The 19,217-nt window shown below is 41.4% G+C and overlaps 1 protein-coding gene across 10 annotated transcripts in view; it reads left to right on the forward strand.

Moving 5' to 3' along the window:
- FAT3 (FAT atypical cadherin 3) overlaps positions 1 to 19,217 on the forward strand; it is a 702,395-nt gene that overhangs the window by 341,174 nt on the left and 342,004 nt on the right. The gene's annotated exons all lie outside the window — the stretch shown is intronic.

The following is a 19,217-nucleotide window of genomic DNA, read 5'->3' on the forward strand; positions in this document are numbered from 1 at the left end:
TCAGTAGTTGTGGCACACGGGCTCAGTAGTTGTGGCTCACGGACTCTAGGACACAGGCTCAGTAGTTGTGGCGCATGGACTTAGTTGTTCCTCGGCATGTGGGATCTTCCTGGACCAGGGCTCGAACTCGTGTCCCCTGCATTGGCAGGTGGATTCTTAACCACTGTGCCACCAGGGAAGTCCCGTCTTTGATAAAGTCTTAATAAAAAATTTACTGAAGAAAGAAAAGAAAAAAGAAATTAGAAATGGGAGGGGGGCATAAAAGAAAATAGAAACAGAAAAAGAAAGAAATCCCCAGTTTTCAAGGAATAATATTACTCCCTTATGGCATTTGATAATATTATGGCTAAAAATAAACAGTCCAGTTGTATTTTTGCAAGTATAAGCATCACCTCTTTATATTTAGGTCAAAGGCTAGATCTTGTCCAGATAACAGATATTTTCCTTTTGAAGTAATAATGTTTGTGGAGTTTCTACTTTGTGTCAAGATAACGAGACACAAGTATTGGCTTAAAACAACTTAGAGTTTAGAGAGGTTGTTTCTTCCAGAAAGAAGGAATTCACATTGGGAACACTCTGACCCTGGAGTTACTGGGCACCTGTTCAGCTTTCAAATGTGAGAAGGCTGATACTATTCATGAAAACCAGAAGTTTATGTGCAAAACAGAGAATGAAGCTGTTTTTTTTTTGCCACACTAGGAGCAAATCTGAGCCCTAGAGGGGCACTGATGGGGAAACCGAGGACAGAAGTTCTAGAATTCATTATTTCTTTATCATTGTGAGAGGCAGAGTGGGATAGGATTTAGTTCAGGAGAGAAAGAAAATGGAGGACTTGGCAGCATTGGTTGTCGTAACTAGAGGAGATATAGCAGAAGTAGGTGGCTTGGTGGATGATATTAATGCTTGTAACGTCTACAACCTAACTCTAACCCCAATCTTTGATCTCACTTCCTCCTAACATAATATAAAAGTCAAGAAGTATGTCCTGGGGCTTCCCTGGTGGCGCAGTGGTTGAGAGTCTGCCTGCCAATGCAGGGGACACGGGTTCGAGCCCTGGTCCGGGAAGATTCCCACATGCCGTGGAGCAACTAAGCCCATGCGCCACAACTACTGAGCCTGCGCTCTAGAGCCCGCGAGCCACAACTACTGAGCCCGTGTGCCACAACTACTGAGCCCATGCACCTAGAGCCTGTGCTCCACAACAAGAGAAGTCACCACAATGAGAAGCCCCACAATGTGCACCGCAACAAAGAGTAGCCCCCGCTCGCCGCAACTAGAGAAAGCCCGCGTGCAGCAACGAAGACCCAACGCAGCCAAAAAAAACAAAACAAAACAAAACAAACAAACAAATAAATCTCTAAAAAAAAAAAGAATTCTTTAAAAGAATTCTCCTGCGCCCTGCTTTTGTTCCAGGCCTTAAGTTTCCTATGGCCCATGGGTGCTGATTATAAGGCAGAAGAGTCCCCTTTCCTTAAGAGGAACCATATGTGGTATGTGTCCTGCTGTGTTGTTGCTGGTTTCTTTACTGGCTGCGAGCACTTCCGTGGCTGGCACTGGAGAAAGTATGAAACATCCTCCCCATACCTTCTGATTCTGATGTGTCTGCTGCACAGAAGCTTATGTGATTTGGGGTAGTGATGCCACTGGGGATTAAAGAGCTTGTAGCACTTTTTATTCATTTGTCTGGCTGTGCTAATTCACTAGTATCTTAGAAAGAGAATACCTAATATTACAGAGGCGTGTTTTTCAATCCTTTGGTCATAACAAAAGCTTTGAGACCAAAAAAAAAAAAACAAAACTCATTCCAGTTTCTTCCTGTGATATCTAGAACTAGTTGGTGCTTTAAAGTGAAAATTTGCAGAGATACCATAAGCCCAGATAGATTTTTCTCTTCCTGGAAAACATGATGGCTCGACGAGATGATTCTGAGTTTCTGCGATTATCACTGCTATGGTGTACTAGGGATGGTACTGCAGTGTTAACGATTTAAGGAGCTGAGTGCAAAAAAAAAAAAAAATGTTTCCTTTGGTTATGGTTAGGAATAATATTCTTATGTAACTTTACATTGGAAATAACTTGAACTGCATGCCATAAAATTAGTTTTAAATGGAAATGGGAAGTTGTGGTTGTTTGAAGATGTTTTCCTTTGTTATTAAGCCAAGTGCCTTCTGGGATAACAGTTTGTGTACTTTAACTCCTGGGACAAATTTGTTTTTTCTTTAAGGTTTGTATTGCTTTGTTCATTCAGGCGTGTCCAGGCCACCTTCTGGTCAGTTCGTTCTGAGCTAACACCCACAGCCCAGCCAAGCAGGGAAGCTGCTCTTATCACTGCCCCTTTGTGCCTTGTGTTCTGAGCAGAAAGGGAGAGCGGTGGCCTGGGTTGACTAATCCTGGCAGCCACCCACCCTCCTCATGGCTGGTCCAGAGCGAGACTTGGCTCAGTCATTCACAGAATCAGCAGTACTCACAGATTCATTTGGGGAAGTTTATGCCATTTTATGTTTTTAATCAAAAACATACAAACACACATAAATGATCCCACTCACCCCAAATCTTACACTTGTCATCCTTTTCTGTAGCCTGTTGCTTAAGAGTACACTTTGTGTTGACATCCTGGCTCTGCTACTATGAGCTTATTATCAGGCAAGTTCAACAAGAATCCGGAAAGCCTCAGGCTGCTCATTTTTCAAATGAGACTAATAGTGCTGTCCATGCAGGGTTATGGCGAGGATTACGTGGGGCAATGGCACGCACCGTGATTAAATCGGCACCCAGATGTAATAATTAGCACTAAACAAATGTTGGCTATGACTATTGTTGTTTTTATGAGTTTACCCATAGCCACCTCCCTGTAGAGGATTTCACTTTTCTGGAAACCTTCTCAAGTAGAGGTTATTCTCTTATTCTGAATAACATGGAGGAGGAGGGTTGAAGAACATGTTCTGTCTCTTGCCCTAAATTCTCTCCATTCTTTTCGCTGTTATCTACCAGCCTCCCAGATGTTGTCCCATGAACTGTGTGTTCCGTACCAACATCTTCTCTATCCTTGCCTTCACCGTTATCCTCAGGGCATATAATGACTTCATGATGATTATCAAAAATTCATCGTTTCAAACAAAATCAACTTCTCTACTCTTCAGGTCATTAACAAGGCGAAGCCGGTATGATTTCATTGAGTCCTACCCCTGAAACTGAATTCTCACAATCCCTTTGTCTTCTTTCTCTGTTCACATGCCTCTCTACTCAGTGAAAAGCCATGGTGATTTATTACTTAATTCATGTAATTGTGTTCTAATTCCCCCACCAAAAGGGGGGCGGGGGGGGAATCAAAGCTCTTCACTGATCCTGGTACTCTCCAAGGTGCTGAAACACAATAATGAACACACTGCTTCCACACCCAATTTATCAGTCCATTCCTCTGGGTCACTAAAGTCCTCAGTTCTGTTAATTTTAGGCTGCCAAGCCCCACTAGAGGAAGAAAAAAAAAATCACAACTCCATTACAGATTATTATTCACAAATGCCCAATCACACACTAACCACACAATCACAGCACTAACCACACACTGAATTGTAGCTTCCTATTCACTTACCTGTCTCCCAACGGAACTCTGAGCTCCATACACTGTTTCATACGTCTCCGTGCCCCGATCCAAACTTGGCTTATAGTAGGGATTCAATTAAAATTTGAATTCATGTCAATGAATGCATTTATCACTTTCAACTTTTTAAATAGTCTCTAACTGCTGGTTGGCAAACCCATTTTTCATATTTTTTTATCTTTCTTTTACTCTCTGTCCCATTCCTCCCAGTTTCTCTTTCAAGTTTTCCCACTGAACCCTTCACTCTTCCATCTTCACTTTCTATAGAAGAATCTGGCTCGTATTTTATCAAGGGTGTTGACACTGCCTTATGTGAGTCCCCTTGGCTTCCCGTTCAGTTGCTTCTACCTTCAGTGCACCCCACTACCACGTTATGGGAAGCAGTGGGATGGATTGTGGGGTCCCTCTTCCTTCTAGGACTCTCCTCCACCTGTGTTTTCTACTGTGATTAGGTCGATAACCTGCAAAATATCACAGGCTCAAAGGAGGTTTAAATTTAACTATTAAATTCCTTCCCAAATTAAATTCCTTCCCAAAAAGCTGTTCAGAGTACTGACCTTAAACCAATTAAAGTTCTTCTTGGCACTGTGGGTCCGCCTTCACTGCCCGCTTTGGGCCTTGTGGTCTGTGACCAACCAACAAGCCACAAGTCAGCCCCGACTTCCCCCCTGCTTAACCCCAGCCCGCTTATCTCTGCAGCCCTGATCTTGCCAAGACGGGATTGCTCCATTCTTGATAAACTCCGGTGTTGATGCAGGGCCTACCCTGAATCCAGCCACGGTCTGGGGACAGCCTGCAGCTCTCTGCCCCAGTCAGACTGCAGGGAGACTTTGTAAATTCATGAGCAGTAGAGGGAGTGATAAAACTTCTGCTTTAGTAAGGCTGTCCTGGTTTGGAAGAGGGGAAAATAGAATCATAGGATGCCTTAATATGTCTTGAAATCTTGGCCTCTAATGTGCTTAGAACCTAGGAATGTTCTGAATTTAATAAGGAAAATAAAAGAGTTCATCCTCTATTCCTGAGGGGTGACTTATTTTGGGGTAAAGATTCACCAGGATTGCCTTTGACAAAATGTGCAAGTTTTGTAAGCCTGAAGGCTTTTTTATGGGCCTTATTTTGGAATGGCTTTTTTTATTTGGCCAAGGTAGATGGTTCCTGCTATCATATCAGGCATTTGCCGCCAGCCTCTGGCTTGTGAGAAATACTTTGAGATATGAAGCATCCCATAAAGGGCCATCATTCTCTAGGATGGGTCTGGGCGTGCAAAAGACTTGGATCTCTGGAAGAGAAGGGGACATTTTCTGTCCTCTGAGAGGTACTGGTTGTCAGGGGGCTTATTCCAGGAAGCAAAATTACTAACCGCTGATAGGAATTTATTTGAATAACTCCAGGAAATATTTGTTTAGGTAAGAGGGAATTTTCCTTTCCTGAAGATAAGCTCTTGCCTAACCAGCATTACATTACATTTCAAATGGTCTCTCAGAAGCCAAAGCGTGAGTGCAGAGCATGATGTATTTGTATGTACTACTGGTGTGTGTGTGTGTGTGTGTGTGTGTGTGCGCGCGCGCGCGCACGTGCGCGTGTGTGTGTTTAAGCTGCTGAGTGCTTAAACCTGCTTTTGTATTTTGAGAGTTATTTCTAGTAGGAGCTGGGTCTGTCCAATTTATCTCTGGCACCGAGCAAGGCCTATTTGTCTCTGGCATGAAACAGGCTTTAGCTCATCTGGTGCCGTCTCTGGTTATCATGCTACTCAGCGGGGATAATTTGTTTTGTTTTATTTCTGTCCTGAAAGGTAATTAATAATACAGGGGCAAAATTGTTTGTGTGGTGTTTTTATATTTTTGATTACCCAGAGAAGAATTTTTCAGGAACTTTTCCAAATAGCTGCTCAGCACCTGGCTGGAGAATTGCTTTCCTCGATGGCAAAGAGCTAATTTGGGGAGACCTTCCAGGGTCTATTCGTTCACCTTCACATGCCTCCAAGCCCCATTTAGTGTGGGTCAAGGAGAACTTCAGAGGGCATTAAAACACAGACCAGTGAATAGTAACACTGAGCCAGAGCCTTCATTGTTCAGCACAATTTTCTGGCTTCTGCCAGTGGTTCAGAGAAATCATTCAGAATGCTCTAACACGCTAGGTGTTCTGTGTGCTCAGTTCTTCCCATGCATCTTCTTTCATCTTCACAACAACCAATGAAGTCTCTCCGCACCAGAGGTGAGGGACTTGAGACTTAGTAACATAGTATTTAAAAGTTGAAGTTGCTTTTGCATTTTAAGAGTAATTCTTCTTCTTCAACCCTAAGGTCTCAATTACTATTCCAGGAGTGGCAAACTCAATGGTCTAGAGGGCCCAGGCCTGTAGGCTGGGGATGCAGCTACATTGGCGAGCACTCGCTCCTCTTAAGGACGCTGTTTGTATTTTGCACTTGCTGGTAGTTGTAGGGGTTTGTGGGCCACTGAAACCAGATAATTCTGAGTTTTCAGTGCAAACTGGAAGTATGGTGCTCGTCATTATAATTCTGTAAGTTTGGTGTAATTGTTACTTTCTTTTCAGAAGCGGTAAATTGAGGTTTGAGAGAATAAGTGACTGTCCCCAAATCATTCAGTTAATGAGTATTGTAATTGGAATTCATACCTATGTTTGTCAACCTCAAAACCGCATTATGTACTGTATTTCCTTTATTTCTGTGATACCGTGTATATTTTCACCCTCAGCCTCAACCCCTGGCAACCTCCAAGTAACTTTTTTTTGGTAAGAGCTTTATTGAGATATAATTCACATACTACACAATTCACCTATTTATGTACAATCGGTGTTTTTTTTAATATATTCACAGAGTTGTACAACCATCCCCACGATCAATTTCAGAACTTGTACACACCTGTACCTTATAGCTGTCACCCTCCTTTCCCCTTGTGCCCCAGCCCTAAGTAGCAATTAACATTTTCTGTCTCTATTTTTTTGCTTATTCTAGACATTTCATGCAAATTGAATCATATAATGTGTGGTCTTTTGTGACTGACTTCTTTCACTGAGCATAGTGTCTTCAAGGTTATTAATGTTGTTATATATATATCAGCACTTAATTTCTTTTTATGGCTGAATATTATCTGCATATACCACATTTTGTTTACCCATTCATCAGCAGATGGACATTTGGGTTGTAGTGGCTATTATGAACAATGCTACTATGAATATCCGTGTACACGTTTTTATGGGGATATACACGTTCACTCTCTTAGGAATATACCTAGGAGTGGAATTGCTAGGTCATATGGTTATTCTATGTTTAAAGTTTTGAGGCATTCCCTACCGTTTTTCAAAGTGGCTGTCCCATTTCATATTCTTACCAGCAGAGGTTGAAGGTTCCAGTTTCTGCATATCTTCTCTAACACGTGTTATTATCTGACTTTTGTTTTTAGCCACCCAACAGGGTGTTAAGTGGTATCATGTGGTGGGATTTTGTTGGTTTGTTTGATTTTTATTTATTTTTTATTGAAGTGTAGTTGATTTACAATGTTGCATTAGTTTCTGGTGTACAGCAGAGTGATTCAGTTGTATATGTGTATATATATATATATAAACTGAATATATATATTTTTGTGTGTGTATATATATATATATATGTATATATATATATATATATATATTCTTTTCCATATTCTTCCATTATGGTTCATGAAAGGATATTGACTATAGTTCCCTGTGCTATACATAGGACCTTGTTGTTTATTCATTCTATATATAGTAGTCTGCATCTGCTAACCCCAAACTCCCAATCCATCCCTCCCCCACACCCCTCCACCCTGGCAACCACAAGTCTGTTCTCTATGTCTGTGGGTCTGTTTCTAGTTCATAAATAAGTTCATTTGTGTCATATTTTAGATTCCACATATAAGTGATATCATATGATATTTGTCTTTCTCTGTCTGACTTAGTTCACTTAGTATGGTAATCTCTAGGTGCACCCACGTTGCTGCAAATAGCATAATTTCATTCTTTTACATGGCTGAGTAGTATTCCATTGTATGTATATACCACATCTTCTTTATCCATTCATCTGTTGATGGACATTTGGGTTGCTTCCGTGTCACATGGTGGTTTTGATTTACATTTGCCTAATGGCTAATAATGTGGAGTATCTTCTCATGTACTTCTTGCCTATTTTTATACCTTGTTTATAGATATATCTATTCTTTCTAGAAGTGTCTATTCAAGTCCTTTGCCCACTTTTTAATTGGGTTATTTTTCTTTTTATCATTGATTTGTAAGAGTTCTTTATATATTCTAGGTACAAGTCTCTTATCAGGTATATATGATGTGCAAATATTTTCTCCCATTCTGTGGATTGTCTTTCACTTTTTTGAGAGTGTTCTTCGAAGAATGAATGAGCGTTTTTAATTTTGATGAAGTCCAATTTATCTGCTCGTTTCTTTTGTTTCCTGTGCTTTTGCTGTCACATCTAAGAACATGTTGCCAAATGCAGAGTCACAAAATTTTACCCCTATGCTTTCCTACTTACTTTTATTGTCCTAAGGCATAGTTTCCTTTTTATGGGTATATTCCTTGGTTTGAGAATACTGGGATTTGTTGAAAAATACTGTTTCTACTGTGCATGATCATAGAAACTTCTGTCATCTAATTTTATCCTTGGGTTTTCTAAAGGTTTCCGTCCCCACAATCAAACATCATTTTTGGTCATTATAGGTGCTGGGCTACCTCTGGTTGGAGTTTTGATGTTGTTTATTGGTCAATTTTTGACTGAGTTATATATTTCAGCTCCTGTGATTTATCTGTTGCTTATTTTTTTTGGTTATGATTCTATTGCTGTCACCAATTGGTCTTCTAAACATTTCTGCAGAAATACTGGAGTATTTACTGCAAAAACTTTTCATGCTTTAGAAATTCTGAGAGAAGCTTTTAGAAAAGGAAGAATGCCTGTCACTGCACTACCCTCTTATATTATCAACTTTTTTGACAGAATATTTAAAAGGTGATTTAAGACTGGTTAGGCAGCACTTATCAGTAGGAAAGAAAATTTCTCTTTCAGTTACTTAATAGCCTATCTGAGGCACCTGCAAGGAAAATTCTCCAAATTTCACGGATGTTTTTGTCACTACAGTACCCTAGTGTATACAGAGTGGCTGACACTTTTCTAGTTCTTCTCCTTCAGTATCGACAGTCTTTCAGATCCTTCTACTGTGTGTATGTGTGTGGGAGGGTGTGTTTGTGTGTTTACCCAAATGGTTCCATTGTGACATTTTTATCTGCCTCATACATTAATGTTATCTGCTTTATGTTTTTTTTTTTTAATATTTATTTATTTATTTATGGCTGTGTTGGGTCTTCGTTTCTGTGCGAGGGCTTTCTCTAGTTGTGGCAAGCGGGGGCCACTCTTCATCGCAGTGCACGGGCCTCTCACTATCGCGGCCTCTCTTGTTGCGGAGCACAGGCTCCAGATGCGCAGGCTCAGTAATTGTGGCTCACGGGCCCAGTTGCTCCGCGGCATGTGGGATCCTCCCAGACCAGGGCTCGAACCCGTGTCCCCTGCATCGGCAGGCAGATTCTCAACCACTGCACCACCAGGGAAGCCCCTGCTTTATGTTTTAATAATGTTCTGAGAGCTCTTTTAAGGAAAGTATAGCATTTATACAGAGAAAATTAAACTATTTATTTGTTCAATTTTCATAAAATGTCCACCAAAATCCATGCAGTTAAAAGTACTTTATAGTGTTGAGCTGTATTATTTTTACAGGTAGGAATTTATCCAACTCCATAAAAACCTTGTCTTTCCATAGCTACCATGACTTTCTTCTTTGTTTTCTCAGAGGGAGCAGTAAATTTGTTTCTGATTGGCATCAACCATTTGATAATCTTAAATGGCTCTTGGCCATGAAAAAGGGGTATTTGGGGATGTTGATCTTAATAGCATCTATATTCATTCACTAAGTTGAGTAAAGTTTATGCCCAAGGTAATTTTTCCCTTTACCCCTCTGCCCTGTTATCTGGGTGCTTTCACCTCCCAACAGCAGTGTTAATTGATCCCTTACCTGGTTCTGTTTAACTCTGATTATCACTTTTCAGCCTTTCACCATTTAACAGGAAGTTTTTTCATATATGAGTAAGTACCTGGATATTTATGTTTATATATGATGTGTACCTGTGGCTGCCTCCTTTAGTAGGTGGCCACATAAACTGTACGAAACAGAATTTTTTTTATGGCAACTATCCTGTCTGTCTCTCTCTCCTCTTTCTGCATTTTACACATTCTCTAGAATAACCCCTTGCATATAGAAAGCTGAGATATATATTTACTAGGTTAATTCATATTCTCCCAGTTACTCTGGTATAAATTAGTACTTAACGTTGCTGAGCCTCAATCATCTTACCTGTATAATGGATATAACATTCAACACTGCTGCAGAGAGTATGCATTGAGATAATTTTTATGAGCAGCTTTGATTTTTTGGACTATATTTGGGAAGAGCTGGAAAAGGGGGCTTCTGCCTCTTCTTTCTCTGCTGTCTTCTGCCCGTAGATTCTTCTCCCCCAAGCCCAATGTCATCTGTGGAGTAATTGCTCAGAAAATGTTTTCAAAATGGTTTCTGGGTAACTTCTTTATTCTTTGTGTATAAAAGGAATTCTCTGTTCATAATATTGGCTCTATAGAAGCAGCAGAAAATATGTGAGGAAGAGGGAGGGACTAAGTAATCATGGGGGTTTACTAAGTAACACAGTGGTCTCCCAACTTTTTGATCATGTACTCCTATCAGTAAAACATTTCTGAGCAGTCATCTCAATATTTTGTGATTGATTGAAAAACATATTTATGTCAACCAACTTCAAAAACTAAAAGGTTGGGGCTTCCCTGGTGGCGCAGTGGTTGAGAATCTGCCTGCTAATGCGGGGGACACGGGTTCGAGCCCTGGTCTGGGAAGATCCCACATGCCGCGGAGCAACTAGGCCCGTGAGCCACAACTACTGAGCCTGCGCGTCTGGAGCCTGTGTTCCGCAACAAGAGAGCCCGCGAAAGTGAGAGGCCCGCGCACCGCGATGAAGAGTGGCCCCCGCTTGCCGCAACTAGAGAAAGCCTTCGCACAGAAACGAAGACCCAACACAGCCATAAACAAACAAACAAACAAACAAATAAATTAAAATGTTTTAAAAAAAAAGAAAGAAAAAGAAAAAGGACTCAAGGCCCCTAGAAATGTTAATGGAACTACTCCGTTCCTTTAAAAAAACAACAACCACAAAAAACTAAAAGGTTATCCAAATATACTGTTATTATTATTAACAATAATAAAAAAAAGTCTCAGCGTTCTTTAACTTTCAGCCAAGAGATATGAGCCAAGGATCGACATTATGATAAATGACTCATTTTAGCTGAAAAAAATCAATAAATTCTTGAGACTGACTTTCCCTCCACCTAACCTGCTTTAAAACCCAATTTAAAATTCACCCCTTTCATGGGGGTGGGGCGGGAGGAGGGGAATTATAGGGATGGGGGAGTGGGAGGTACAAACTATTAGGTGGAAGATAGGCTCAAGGATGTATTGTACAACATGGGAAATATAGCCAATATTTTGTAATAACTGAAAATAGAAAGTAACCTTTAAAAAATGTATAAAAATTTTTTTAAAATTAAAAATAAAACAAATTCACCCCTTTCAGTCAATACAAAATATTACTGAGGGGACTTCCCTGTTGGTGCACTGCCACCTGCCAGTGAATCCGCCTGCCAATGCAGGGGACACGGGTTCGAGCCCTGGTCTGGGAAGATCCTACGTGCCGCGAAGCAGCAAAGCCCATGCGCCACAACTACTGAGCCTGCGCTCTAGAGCCTGTGAGCCACAACTACTGAAGCCCGCGTGCCTAGAGCCCGTGCTCCACAACAAGAGAAGCCACCGCAATGAGAAGCCCGCACACCGCAACGAAGAGAGCTCGCCGCAGCTAGAGAAAGCCCGTGCACAGCAACAAAGATCCAACGCAGCCAAAAATCAATCAATAAATAATTTTTTAAAATTATTATTGAATCTCTACTCTGCCGCCTGGCACTGTTCTAGGCACTGAGAATATAGCGAGGAACAAACACATACAGCATCTGTCCGTAGGCAAATGGAGGAGCAGAGTGGGCACAAGCAAAATGCATTTTGTAATTTCTAAATACGTTTACTTTAACCTCTCCTCCAAGATTAGAAGCATTTAAATTTTACTGATATTTAATATTCAGATTAATATTGGCACTGCCCCTTATCCATGAGTTAGGTGGTGACCTGCCACTTGTAGTATTCACAGTATCCTGAAGGCATCATCAGATACTGGAAAAGCAGACAATTAAGCCATTTTTATATTGTGCATATGCTTTAGAGTGAGCCAAAAATTGTAGGTGACGATGCTTAGTTGTGATTAATGCCAGCAATGCAAAGAACAGAAAATGTGTTCCTATTAGGCTCAGATACTCAAAAGTGTAACAGATCCTCAGGCAACCTATTAGATCACCGTGGCTAGACTGGCTATCAGCCCTTAAAACCCTTGAATATCTCCCAATTGCTGACAGGATGAAGTCCATACTCCTTAGCCTGGCACACAGGCACCTTCACTCTCTGGCCGCTGTTTGCTTTTTAGTCTTGTTAAGTCTTTTTTTTTACATTTGTCATGCCTTGAATGTCATCATCACTCTCTTTACCTGATGGTTTTCGACTTGTCCTTCAAAACTCTGCTGAAAGATGCCCTTTGTGAAGTCATCCTGGATGTTTCCAAACCTTTACTCACACGGTGCTCTGACCTCTTGTGGCTTCTCCACCTGGATACCTGTCAACCCTCAGCTCACTGTATTTTAATTATCTTTACTTGTCTCTTTCACTGACTAAAACTGTGAACTAGTGTCACCACCCGGTCCTCATGAAAACCGGTGGTTTTGGCCAGCAGGCACATGAAAAGATGCTCAACATTGCTAATTATTAGAGAAATGCAAATCAAAACTACAATGAGGGGGCTTCCTTGGTGGCGCAGTGGTTGAGAGTCTGCCTGCTGATGCGAGGGACGCGGGTTCGGGCCCTGGTCTGGGAAGATCCCACATGCCACGGAGCAACTGGGCCCGTGAGCCACGATTGCTGGGCCTTTGCGTCTGGAGCCTGTGCTCCGCAACGGGAGAGGCCACGATGGTGGGAGGCCTGCGCACCGCGATGAGGGGTGGCCCCCACTTGCCGCGACTGGAGGGGGCCCTCGCATGGAGGCGAGGACCCAACACAGCCATAAATAAATAAATAAATAAATAAAATTAAAAAAAAGAAAAAAAACTACAATGAGGTACCACCTCACAATGGTCAGAATGGCCATCATCCAAAAGTCTACCAATAATAAATGCTGGAGCAGGTGTGGAGAAAAGGAAATCCTCCTACACTGTTGGTTGGAATGTAAACTGGTGCAGCCACTATGGAAAGCAGTATGGAGGTTCCTTAAAAAACTAAAAACAGAGTTACCATATGATCCAGCAATCCCATTCCTGAGCATATATCCAGAAAAGACGAAAACTCTACTTCAAAAAGATACAGGCACTCCAGTGTTCATAGCAGCACTATTTACAATAGCCAAGATATGGAAGCAACCTAAATGCCCATCAACGCATGAATGGATAAAGAAGATGTGGTATATATTGATATATAAATGAAATATTACTCAGCCATAAAAAAGAATGAACAGTGCCATTTGCAGCAACATGGATGGACATAAAGATTATCATACTAAGTGACTTGTCAGGCAGACAAAGGCAAATATCTTATGATATCACTTATATGTGGAATCTAAAAATGATACAAATGAACTTATTTACCAAACAGACTCAGACTCACAGACGAAGCAAACAAACTTATGGTTACCAAAGTGGAGAGATAAATTGGAAGTATGGGATTAACAGACACACACATAGCACAGGGAGCTATATATTCAATATCCTGTGATAAATTATAATGGAAAAATCGAATAAAAAAGAATACAGGTATATACATATATATATGTATAACCAAATCACTTTGCTGTACACCTGAAACTAACACACTATTGTAAATCAACTATACTCCAATTAAAAAAAAAAAAAAGAAAGAAAACCATTGGTTTTGCTTCCGAGGACATTCTGGGTATAGCTTGACTTTCAGGAGTTAAAAGGTCTTCTTTTCCCCCGTTGTGTCTACCCCATCGGGTGTCACGGGACAGAAGTCCATTGAGCAGGTAGCCAAGCCGTCCGTTTACACATAAGTTCGAAGCTTCTAGTGGGTCTGTATCTGGCCCAGTGGCTGAGCTGGGTACCAGCCAACCTAGGAGCAATCACTGCTCCCCTGCACACTAGCTCTGTGATCTTACGTTACTTAACCTTAGTGCCTCAGTTTCCTTTTCTGTAAAGTGAAGATAACAAGCATACTTATTTACAGCGTTGTTCTGAGGTAGGAGGAATGTGCTTACAAAGGCACAACTCCTAGAACGTTGAATCAATGTAGCTACTGTGGTCAAAATGCGAACTCTGTGCAAGTCCACATAAGTATACATAGCTTTCAGTCAAAGTTTAAATGGCGTTATCGTTTATGTCATTAAGTTCTTGCTTGTTTTGAATATTTGATGTGGTGGATGGAGGGAGGGCATATTAACCACGAGAAGAAGGGTAAGGAAAGATGAGACTGGGACACTAAAAATACTATTACCCCTATTTTCCCAACTGGTAAGTTTGGTAGGTTTCCTGCTGTAGTGGAGGGAAATTGAGCAGAAACGCTGCTGCTTGTGTAATTTTTGTTGTCGTGGCTCTTATTGTTTTCCCTAACAGAAACTGTGTTACATGTCCTATTGCATTCATAAGAAGTGTAGTGGACACATCCCCACTCAATTAAAGTTCCCCCCTTTAATTTGATCATTTTGTATATTTAATAAAGCTAGCATGCTCACTGCCTCATTAGGAGACTGGTGTCTGCTGTGGGAATTGCAAGCCTTTACCATCTCAGTGGCTCATCGCAATAATTGGTTGGAAAAGTGATTTCCAACAGCTCAAGCTATCTGGAGCTACAACTGAGGGCTTCATCTCACCGCAGGCCTCCTTGTCAGCCTGTGATGTGTTATTGCTCGCTTTTGTCTGACTATGTATGTTCCTTTAATGTCTCTGACGGCAAGGTGTCTGAAATTCACAATTTCACTTGGTGATGAGAATTGTGATCCTTAACACGGTTGTGTGGGCACCATGTAGTAAAACTGGATTTTCGCTGTTGAGCAAAGGGTAAAATGAGCATGCAGTAGTTGGCTAGGATGAAAAATTATAATTAAGTTGAATTCACTCTTTAGCCCTATATTCACTGGCAGCGCTTTTCAGCCTCTGCCATGTAATAATAATAGTAGATGCACATGTTGTATCTCTCCTCTAGAGGGTAAGCTCCCTAAGACAGCCTTGGTCATCCTGTGCTGGCATATAAAGCAGCTTCAGCACATATATTACTTCTCAGTACATGTCTGATTAAGGACTGCGTGAGTGAGAATGTAAGCATGGTGTTGGATAATCATTAGTGATATTATCTTGGGAAATTTTCATAATGTTTTGATTATGAAAATTGCTAAACATACACCAAAAGAAAGAGAATAGTATAACAAACTCCTGTATACCCGTTTTCCAGCTTCAATAGCCATCAACCCTTGGCTAATCTTGTTTCATCTCTACCTCTAGCCCATTAGACTATTTTGAAGAAAACATACAGGAAAGATTTTGACACTTACGTGCAGAAAATTCAGTAAATTAAATAAATACACAACTTACTTTGCATTGTCCGCCTTCAAGGGATATTTGCTAAGAGCGAGCTGCTCTACTTGGCATTTTAATGCCACTGATGAAAAGAGGCACAGTCCCTATCTATTTGGACCCTGTTCTGATCACACAGAAACAGTCTTCTCCAGGGTTTCTCAAGATTCTCACTGTTTAATAGCTGGTGGAACTGAACTGCCACCAAGGTGTCATTGCAGTGTCAGAAGCTTCTCAATTTGTTGGTGCATGTATCCTCTGAGGATGAAATTCCTGTCTTCTATCTAGAGTATTCAGTAAAGGTTGTCGACTACCATTTTATTTTGTTCTATTCCAGGGACCGTATTGGGTGCTCGGATTAAAAATAAAGAGCAAACTTCGTAGCCGTTTCTAAAACTCTCTAGCTAAAAAACATTGGGATCTTTTAGATTTTTTTCAAAAGAGCCTAGAAGTGCAGAATGAAAGAAGGGGAAGGAGGGGAAGAGCAGGGCATCGACAAGGGACCTGGATGAGCAGGGTAAGTGCCAAGGGAGGGAGGCTCTTGAAGTGTCCTTCCCCTCTCCTTAGCCTGCTCCAGGTCTGTGCTGCTCGGTGCTGGGGCACAGGCGGCCAGGGGCCAGAGGGGAGGACGGCCAGTGGCCCCCTCTTGGGCTCTGAGAGTCAGTGACAAGGAGCAACCACCAACCACAGGACCTGTACCCCAAACCAAACCGTCGGCAGGCTCCTTCCTACTGTAGTGAGCTCAGTTAAGCCACGTCGCCCCAACTTAAAGGTTGCTCATTCACGGAACGACTGTCACCACCGTCCTCACCGTGCAGGGGCAGCTCGCTTCTCTTGGCAGGTTTTACCATGACTTACTTAAGACAAGTTTTGCAAAATGTTACTCTTCGCTGGAATTTGAACATGTGATACTGTTGTCAGCTCACTGATGTGTCTTCTGCACAAGGCTGTTAAGACCAGGACAGCCGCTGTCATTTTTGCTTTCTGTCTATCTCCAATTTTCCTCTCCCCTTCTCCTCCAGTACATAGCTCTTCTTTCTGGTCCTTGGTTTTCTTTCTCTGTCTAAATCTTGCTTCTCTTTGGTTGCTTCTTCCCCATTATGATTCCCTTCCACATTTGATTTCTTCCTTTTCTCTCACCATTCTTCTTCCTGTTTTCTCCTGGCTTTACTCTTGGGTAACTATGTGAGAGTTTTCAGGGATGTAGCATTTTTGTATGTCTGAAAATATCTGAACTACAGCATTGCCTGTCACATACTTGGGGATGGAAGGAAAGCTTGAAGTCTCAACCTCAAAATGACATTTGGCTTTTACAGCCCTCATAGGTACATGACCGTAAATCCCCTTTTTCATTCAGACAGTTGTTGGCTGAGTGTCACCTATGTCCCTGGCACTGGAAATTCACATGGGCATTAAGGAGACACAGCCCCTGTCTTCATGGGTCTCACCACCCATTGTGAATTATGGTAAAACATGGGGAAAGACATCCTTCATTGTACAATTTAAATTGAAAGATCTTATTAGAGGTCTACTGTTTAAAAGGTATAATTTACTTAAGTTACTGTATTATTCTACCAACAAATTTCATGGGTAATCTTTATGCTCAAAAGCCTATAGATTCTCGGGCTTCCCTGGTGGCGCAGTGGTTGAGAATCTGCCTGCCAATGCAGGGGACACGGGTTCGAGCCCTGGTCTGGGAAGATCCCACATGCCGCGGAGCAACTGGACCCGTGAGCCACAACTACTGAGCCTGCGCATCTGGAGCCTGTGCTCTGCAACAAGAGAGGCCGTGACAGTGAGAGGCCCGTGCACCGCGATGAAGAGTGGCCCCCACTCGCCGCAACTAGAGAAAGCCCTCGCACAGAAACGAAGACCCAACACAGCCAAACATAATAAATAAATAAATAAATAAAATAAAAAAGCCTATAGATTCTCAAATGAGATTCAGCCTGAAGCCAGCCAGGATGAAATGATAACCCTGAGCATCTGATGACAAAAATCAAATGAAATAAGCACTACAGATAGTTCAGCATTTTCTCATCCATGCCCTAAATGTCAAGGGATATTTTTTTAAAATGTCTCTCTCTCTGTGCTATTCGAGCAGAGGATTAACAACTGACCACGGTTTTTAAAAAATCTGTCAATATTGCAACCTTAATAATACAGTTAGATGAAAGGCAGCATATGGCAATGCATCATTAGGACCACTCGCATGTCAGGAGAGCTATAAAACTGAAGTCTCTCCCAGGAGTAAAAGAATTACAATGACTGTGTACGTTGAGGTGTTTTTAACTAGTTAACCAGTCACTGAAGTAGCTAATTGCCGAATGGGGGAGTTGTTCAGCCTGTTCGGTTACCATGACAACAGAACCCTTCATCTTCTGTAATATACATTGAATTTTCACTACTTACAATTGAAGCATTTGATTTCCTCATGAGTTAACTGATAATCATGCAGTATCTTGCTAACCTAATTAAGAAACATGCCATATGAAGATGGTGCCCGGAATGCAAATGAAAAAGAGAAGGTGGATTGTTAGGAATAGATTCATGTCAAAACTGAGAAATACCACGGCTTGGTTTAGGCAACAGTGATGAGTCCTACAAAACTGATGCTATTTTGTCTTCTATCTTCTGTTCCAGTTTCTTTAATTTCCCCCCACCTTCCCTGTAGCTTAACTGTGTGAATTGTTATGTTCTGGGACCTGTGCAGGTGCTAAGGCACAAAGATGAAAAGGGATGTTCTCGTCTCTCATAAGCCAACAGACTAGTAGGGAAGCATCAGCTAAATTACTATCCTGGGTCATAAATGCTTAAATAAATGTGCTGTGGGAAGATCCTGAAGAAGTGGCTAATTCGGCCTCTGCTCCCTGACCCCCTAAGGGTGACTGTGCTGGTAGAGAACAGAAGAAATTTCCCCAAAAGGTCAAACTTTACCGCAACAGGAAGTCTCTCCACGACTCCTAGAAACGTCTCTCCACTTTCAATTTTGTTGGAAGTGGACACAGACAACCACAGCCTTTACTGGTTACAGTGGGTTATACTCCCTCCTTAAAGATATGTCCAAGTCCTGACCCCAGTACCTGTGAACATGACCTTTTCTTGGGAATAAGTGTAATTAAGTTAAGGGTGTTGAGATGAGATCATCCTGGATTTAAAGTGGGCTCTCAAATTAGGAGTTTGGGATTAACATATATGCACACTACTATATATATAAAATAGGTAAACAACAAGGACCTACTGTATAGCACAAGGAACTATACTCAATATCTCGTAATAACCTATAAAGGAAAAGAATCTGAAAAAGAATATGAATATATCTATAATTGACTCACTTTGCTGTGCACTTGAAACTAACACAACATTGTAAATTAACTATACTTCAATTAAAAAAATAAAATAAGGTTCTCCTTGGAATAACTTGAAAAAAATAAAGGGGGCTCTAAGTCTAATAGTGAGTGTTCTTAAAAGACACAGGAAAGGAGAAGACACAGAGACACCCAGAGAGAAGAAGGCCACATGAAGACAGAGATCGAGATCGAAGTTACGGAGTTAATTCAGCTCCAAGCCAATGAAAGCCAAGGGTTGCCAGCAGCCAGCAGAAGCTGGAAGAGAGACACAGGACAAATTCTCCCCCAGAGCCTCCAAAGGAAACCAACCCTGCCGACACCTTGATTTTGGAATTGTAGCCTCCAGAACTATAAGAGAATAAATTTCTGTTGCTTTAAGCCACTCAGCTTGTGGCACTATGTTCCAGCAGCCTTAGGAAACTAACGTACTGGTCAATTAAAAAAACCAATAAAGAAAATTGAAATCACCTACAATGAAAGGTCTCCATCCAGCCAC

This window comes from Balaenoptera borealis, assembly GCF_965194805.1.
Source record: "Balaenoptera borealis genome assembly, chromosome: 11".
Lineage (NCBI taxonomy): Eukaryota > Metazoa > Chordata > Mammalia > Artiodactyla > Balaenopteridae > Balaenoptera > Balaenoptera borealis.